The following is a 7,921-nucleotide window of genomic DNA, read 5'->3' on the forward strand; positions in this document are numbered from 1 at the left end:
TGCCTGGTGCCTCGGCGCAAAGGAAACGCCCGGGAGAGCGCTCCGTTCACCCTTACCCGTGCCACCGGCCGCTCGTACAGAAGGCGCACCCAACCACAGAAAACTGGTCCGAAACCCATCCGCTTTAAGACCATGAATAAGTACGGCCACTCAATACTGTCAAAGGCCATTGAGGCGTCCAGCGCCATCAGTGCCGTCTGGGCGTCTTCCTCCCCCTCTGTCATATACAGCACCCCGTATAACCGTCAAAGGTTGAGTCGAGTGCTCCTGCGTGGCATAAAACCGGACTGGTCGACGTGCACCAAGTCGGGCAGAACCGCGAGCAAGCGCGTCGCCAAGGCCTTGGCCAGGACCTTGGCCTCCACATTCGCTGACAGATTTGATGGGTGCTGGAGCGTGAACACCAGTTTTCGGATAAGGAATGGTCCGATATTTTGCAGTGAGCTCGTACCTCTGCATGTAGTGCTTCTGGTAGTGAGACTTCTTTTAACCCCTTCGCTGCTAGGCCTTTCCCCCCCCCCCCCCGCGCAAAGCCTTTTTTGGGCTATTTGGGGTAGTTTGCGCTTAGGCCCCTGTAACTTTTTTGACCAAACGAGGAATCCACGCCAAATTTACGTCCTTTTTTTCCAACATCATGGGGATTCTAACGGTAACCAGGGTTTGTGGATTCCCCTGGAGGAGGCCCAGAAATTTGCCAAAATACAGCAACATTTTTTTTTTTTTTTTTTTAAATGGGAAAAAAGGGCTACAGATGAAAGCGTCTGTTCTTTTCCCTGCAAATGTTATCAAAAACGGGTTTGTGGTGCTGAAATCACCATCTTCACAGCTTTCATGGAAAAGCAGACTTTTGTCAGAAAACCAACATTTTCTACACAGTTTTGGCATTTTTTCTGGGACATAGCCTATTTTTGCTATTTTTTGTGCTTTCAACCTCCTTCCAGTTAATGGTAGAAATGGGTATGAAAGCAATAATGTATCCTGGAAAGCTAAACAATTTAGAAAAGTAGACACAATTCTGAATTTAGCAAGGGGTCATTTGTGTAGATCCTTCAAGGTTTCTTCAAAGAAACTAACAGTTAAATATAGGAACATTTTTAAATTAATTGAAAAAAACAGCCATTTGTATCAACGTTTTCACCTGTAACTTCTTCTAATTATGACAGCTGTTTGAAAGCAATATACCGTTACATTTGCTGGACCTTTCTGGTTGTGGGGATATATCGGACTTATAGGTTCACCAAGAACCCGACGAACCCAGAGCCAATAACTGAGCAGCGTCTTGCAATGTGTTTTTTAATATGTACCGGGTATATAGCAATTATTTTGGGAAAATGTATACATGGAAAAATCGGTATGAAAGACACCTATGTATTTCTGAAATAGGAACAAAATATAGAGTTTAGTAACAGTAGATATTTGCACATTTCCAAAATTGGGAGTACTCATACTAGCATGAGAATTATAGGTCATTTTTCAAAATGACTTCTTTTTTACACATTGTCTTTCATTTGGAAGGCAGAAATGCATTGAAAGTCAATAGGTAATAACAGTTGCTCTACAATTCTGTTACCCTAAGTCTCCCAATAAAAATGGTACCTCATTTGTGTGGTAGGCCTTGTGCCCACGACAGGAAACTGCTCAAAACACAACGTGAACACACCACAATTTCACGATGAAAAATTACCCTTTTTTTGCAAAGTGCCTAGCTGTAGTTTTTGAACCCTAGCTCTGCCTGCACCTAGGGAAACCTAGTAAACGTATACTTTTTTGAAAACTAGACACCCAGGGAAATCCAGGATGGGGGTGACTTACCTGGCTCACATCAAGTTCTGTTGCCCAGAATCCCTTGCAAACCTGAAAAATTGTCCATAAAAACACATTTTCCTCACATTTCTGTGGTAGAAAGTTCTGGAATCTGCGTGGATCCACAAAATTCCACCCACCCCATGTTTCCCAATGTCTTACGAGAAAAATGGTACCTCACTTGTGTGGGTAGGCCCAGTGCCCGCGACAGGAAACGGCTCAAAACGCAAGGTGGACACATCACATTTTCACAGTGAAAAATGAACCTTTTTTTACAAAGTGCCTAGCTGCAGTTTTAGAACCCTAGCTCTGCCGGCACCAAGGGAAACCTAGAAAACCTATACATTTTTAAAAAATAGACACCCGGGGGATGTCAGGGAGGTATGGCTTGCATGGATCCCCCAACGATTTATTACCCAGGATCCCCTGAAAACCTCAAATTTAGCTGAAAAGATCACTTCTTTCACACATTTTTGTGTGGGAAAGTGGTGGTATCACAGGGCTGACGCAAATTTTCTACCACCCAGTGTTCCCCCAGGTCTCCCAATAAAAATGGTGCCTCACTCGTGTGGGAGGCCCAAGTCCCCGAGAGAGGCAAAGGCCCAAAACGTATTGAGGCGAGATCAAAATTGCATATCAGAAAACCACCTGGTTTTGCAAGGGGGGGTTCACCTGTGTTTTTTACCACATGCTCGGCGGCCAGCTAGGGAAACCTACCAAACCCATACATTTCTGAAAACTAAATATGCGGGGGATTCCATGAAGGTATGGCTTGCATGGATCCCTCCACGCTTTATTACCCAGAATCCCCTGCAAACCTCAAATTTAGCTGAAAAAATCACTTTTTCCACACATTTTTGTGTGGGATAGTTGTGGCATCACCGGGCTGACACAAATTTCCTACCACTCAGCGTTCCCCCGGGTCTCCCAATAAAAATGGTGCCTCATTTGTGTGGGAGGCACAAGTACCCGCGACAGGCAAGAGCCCAAAACGTATTGAGGCGACATCAAAATTGCCTATCACAAAACAACCTGGTTTTGCAAGGGGGGGTCGCCTGGATTTTTTGCCCCGTGCTCGGCAGCCAGCTAGGAAAACCTACCAAACCCACTCATTTCTGAAAACTAGACACCCAGGGGATACCAGGGAGGTATGGCTTGTATGGATCCCCCAAAGCTTTCTTACCCAGAATCCCATGCAAACCTCAAATTTAGCTGAAAGAATCACTTTTTCCACACATTTTTGTGTGGGATAGTTGTGGCATCACCGGGCTGACACAAATTTCCTACCACTCAGCATTCCCCCGGGTCTCCCAATAAAAATGGTGCCTCATTCGTGTGGGAGGCACAAGTACCCGCGACAGGCAAGGGCCCAAAACGTATTGAGGTGACATCAAAATTGCCTATCACAAAACAACCTGGTTTTGCAAGGGGGGTCGCCTGGATTTTTTGCCCCGTGCTCGGCGGCAAGCTAGGGAAACCTACCAAATCCACTCATTTCTGAAAACTAGACACCCCTGATTTTGCAAGGGGGGGTTCACCTGTGTTTTTTACCACGTGCTCGGCGGCCAGCTAGGGAAACCTACCAAACCCATACATTTCTGAAAACTAAATACGCGGGGGATTCCAGGGAGGTATGGCTTGTATGGATCCCCCAAAGCTTTCTTATCCAGAATCCATTGCAAACCTCAAATTTAGCTGAAAGAATCACTTTTTCCACACATTTTTGTGTGGGAAAGTTGTGGCATCACCGGGCTGACACAAATTTCATACCACCCAGCGTTCCCCCGGGTCTCCTGATAAAAATGGTGCCTCACTTGTGTGGGAGGCCCAAGTGCCCGCGACAGGCAAGGGCCCAAAACGTATTGAGGCGACATCAAAATTGCCTATCACAAAACGACCTGGTTTTGCAAGGGGGGGTCGCCTGGATTTTTTGCCCCGTGCTCGGCGGCCAGCTAGGGAAACCTACCAAACCCACTAATTTCTGAAAACTAGACACCCAGGGGATTCCAGGGAGGTATGGCTTGTATGGATCCCCCAAAGCTTTCTTACCCAGAATCCCATGCAAACCTCAAATTTAGCTGAAAGAATCACTTTTTCCACACATTTTTGTGTGGGATAGTTGTGGCATCACCGGGCTGACACAAATTTCCTACCACTCAGCGTTCCCCCGGGTCTCCCAATAAAAATGGTGCCTCATTCGTGTGGGAGGCACAAGTACCTGCGACAGGCAAGGGCCCAAAACATATTGAGGCGACATGAAAATTGCCTATCACAAAACAACCTGGTTTTGCAAGGGGGGGTTGCCTGGATTTTTTGCCCCGTGCTCGGCGGCCAGCTAGGGAAACCTACCAAACCCACACATTTCTGAAAACTAGACACACAGGGGATTCTAGGGAGGTATGGTTTGCGGAGATCCCTCAATGTTTTCTTACCCAGAATCCCCTGCAAACCTCAAATTTAGCTGAAAAAATCAGTTTTCCACACATTTTTGTGTGAGAAAGTTGTGACATCACTGGGCTGACACAAATTTCCTACCACTCAGCGTTCCCCCGGGTCTCCCAATAAAAATGGTGCCTCATTCGTGTGGGAGGCACAAGTACCTGCGACAGGCAAGGGCCCAAAACATATTGAGGCGACATGAAAATTGCCTATCACAAAACAACCTGGTTTTGCAAGGGGGGGTTGCCTGGATTTTTTGCCCCGTGCTCGGCGGCCAGCTAGGGAAACCTACCAAACCCACACATTTCTGAAAACTAGACACACAGGGGATTCTAGGGAGGTATGGTTTGCGGAGATCCCTCAATGTTTTCTTACCCAGAATCCCCTGCAAACCTCAAATTTAGCTGAAAAAATCAGTTTTCCACACATTTTTGTGTGAGAAAGTTGTGACATCACTGGGCTGACACAAATTTCCTGCCACCCAGTGTTCCTCCAGGTGTCCCGATAAAAATGGTGCCTCACTCGTGTGGGAGGCCCAAGTACCCGCGACAGGCAAGGTCCCCCATCTTCCTCCTGGAGGGGCAGCAAGTTGTTAGTTTTCTTTGGGGCGGTAGGGTGGCAGCACCCACCCTGGGCCTGTAAAAAAAGAATCCCTGGTGCCTAGGGTGCTTTCTGCCCCCACAGGGGGAAGATTGTGGGCTACTGCCCCCATCTGGCCCTCAGGGGGGCAGAAAGACTGGAATTTTGTGGGGGAAGGGGTGGGGGCATTGGCATGCCCATCTTTGGCAGCCCCCACCCCTAAATTAATCGTTAAAAAAAAACCCTGGCATCTAGTGGGCTTTCTGCCCCCCCTGGGCGGTCAGATTGGGGGCTACCGCCCCCATCTGCACCCAGGGGGGTCTGAAAGAGTGTTATTGTGCACAGGGGGGTTTGGGGCTTTTGTGTGCCCATGATGGGCAGCCCCCACCCCTAATTTACATAATAAAATAAATCCCTGGTTTTTAGTGGTCTTTCTGCCCCCGGGGGGTCAGAAAGACTGGAATATTGTGGGGCGAGGGGCGGGGGCATTGGCACACGTATATTGGGCAGCCCCACCCCTAATTATAATTATCAAAAAAATCCCTGGTATCTAGTGGGCTTTCTGCCCCCCGGGGACAGATTAGGGGCTACTGCCCCATCTGCCCCAGGGGTGGCAGAAAGACTGTGGTTTTACGTCCGGGGGTGGGGGCATTGGCATCCCCATATTGGGCAGCCCCCACCCCTAAATAAAATGTAAACACAAATCCCTGGTATCTAGTGGGCTTTCTGCCCCCTGGGGGGGCAGATTGGGTGCCACTGTCCCATCTGCCCCCCAGGGGGGCAGAAAGACTAATAATATGGGGGGAGCAAAGGCCCTTGCCCAAGGGGCTGCTCCCCCCTCCCTGGCGCCTAGTGGGTGGATCCCTGCTTTTGGATCGCCCTCCTGGGGTGATCCCCAAGCAGGGATCCATTAGGGAGGGGTACCATCAAGAAAGGAGAGATTCACCCCTTTCCAACGATACCTCTCCTGACTTTCTACGTGCTCAGAGGGCTGAGATACCCCCTGAGCACATAGAAAGTGTAACTGAATTTAGCCTCTTGGCTCATTTCAGTTTCATTTTCATTGCAATGACGTGAGCGCGCCATGCGCGTGATCGGCATTGCAATGAAAATGTAAATTGGCCTCGGGAGGTTGGGGACGCTCTTCCCCAACCTCCCGAGGCCAATAAAAAAAAGGGAAATCGCTCTGCTGTCTGCAGCAGAGGGATTTTGTGCCCCTGTTCTCCTGACGGAATGGTTCCGTCATGAGCACCGAAGGGGTTACGGTCACTCATTATTGGTATTATACGTCTGCATGCGTTGCCGAGTGGAATAAGGGGAGTGATGATAGTTGTTGGCATCACTGTAATCATTCAGGGACATTATCCCATTTATTATTGCACTGTCCAAAGCTACACCATTATTGGACTGACGTTATCCCAGACATTGATTAAATGTTTAACACTGAATTGCCCGTCTTCCTAGTTACATTCATTTGGATCTCCCTAATACCTTTACATACCCACTACAATCTTTCAGGGGAAGATCTATAACCCTAACCCTTTGTGCTGCAAAACAAGTTTTGCTGTCAAAATGGGGTACAGACAATATGCCCACAATGCTGATTGGTTACATAAACTCTGGAATTTACTCAGAATGAACAAACTGACAGCAATTGTAGAACATACATACCATACCTAGGTTCGAAAAAACATGGGGCCCTTGTCTAAAATTTCTGTCTACCACTTTCCGAGAGCTTACTTGTCCAAAATATTTGTGAGTTCTCTGCCTTACTGCAGATACGAGGACTACAAATTAACCCCTTCCATATAGTGGGGTGGAGACATGGGGTGCATTGGGAAATATTGTATGGTGAGCATGATATGTTATTTTTTATCTTCATATATTGCATGTTTTTTTCAATTGGAATTTCTGTTCTTTCTTTCCTTCTACATCTTTCTTATTTCCTTTCCTCACCAGCCTTTGGATGTAAGCGAGTGACTTTGTTGTATTTCAAATTTAAAATAAAAAAATCGATACAATCCTAAAGAGATGTCTAACACCCTGCATATAACCAACACTGGTCGTGATGAAATGTCATCAACATCATTGATTGTAATCTGACTACTAGGACAGGGTCCCTCCACTCAAAGTAGGCACACAGTGGTACTGATGACATTGCTGAGGTCCTGTCATCTGAAATGGACATACAGAGCAAACTGCCATCCACACCCTAGCGTAACAGCTGTCCTATGCATCAATGAGGAAATGAAAGTGTTTTATCATGAAGTTTGCTTACCAACTGCTTTAACCATGTCAATATGTAGAAGACGGGGCATGTCTAAGATGGCGACGTGAGCGGACGCGTTTTCTGCTTGCTCTGTCGTGACAGCCAAATATCCTGCATCACGCTGCCGGAAATTAGACCAGTGAACCACGGAATAATCACCGCGAGACGCACCACCGACATCTGCGACCTAGCTGAGCCCTTTTGCAGTGATCATAGCCACGAAGAAGAAAGATATCAGAGCGAAGATCCTGGCCAACGTTCCCCCACCGGACCTCCGCTGAGAGTGTGCCCAGCCAAAGGACTTGATTTACCGCCAGCGCCCCCCCTTGACGTTGCATCACAACTACTGACCTGGGCTACGGCAGGAGATCGGCACAGCGGAGCGCAGCCCAGCCGCGCACCCTTTTTCTTCTCCGATGTCGGGAGGTGTTTCTGTGCCACACCGAGGACGGCCCCTGCCGCGGACTCAGGTAGGCCGCCCACGCCTCATTCCCCCTGGCATACCTTCAACTATTTGGCTAGTATTGGCAATGGCCTCCAGGGGCCTGATCTTCATCTGTGGGCTCCCCCCATACTCACGGGCTCACCAGACTGCTCCTAAGAGGCCTGGACCATCCTTAATTGAACTGCGCATCCCGCAAGCACAGTGCGGCCCACGAGGCCCGAACACATCTTGGCGCTCACCAGGACTGCCGCGTATCTGCAGTGGGCATGGCCCTGCAGCCCTGTGGCCCTGCACTAAAGTTGCCCCTGGACTTGTGGGGCCCCTTTGTGACAAGGGGGAACACAGCAGTGACGGCTCTCTGTTGTGCATCGGCGCATAGACGCCCC

The 7,921-nt window shown here is 48.4% G+C and overlaps 1 pseudogene; it reads left to right on the top strand.

Moving 5' to 3' along the window:
• The first annotated feature begins 5,546 nt into the window (after positions 1 to 5,546).
• Positions 5,547 to 5,618, top strand: LOC146866033 (small nucleolar RNA SNORA17; annotated as a pseudogene).
• The last annotated feature ends 2,303 nt before the right edge of the window (positions 5,619 to 7,921 follow it).

The sequence above is a fragment of the Triturus cristatus genome, chromosome 2_1 (assembly GCF_964204655.1).
Source record: "Triturus cristatus chromosome 2_1, aTriCri1.1, whole genome shotgun sequence".
NCBI lineage: Eukaryota > Metazoa > Chordata > Amphibia > Caudata > Salamandridae > Triturus > Triturus cristatus.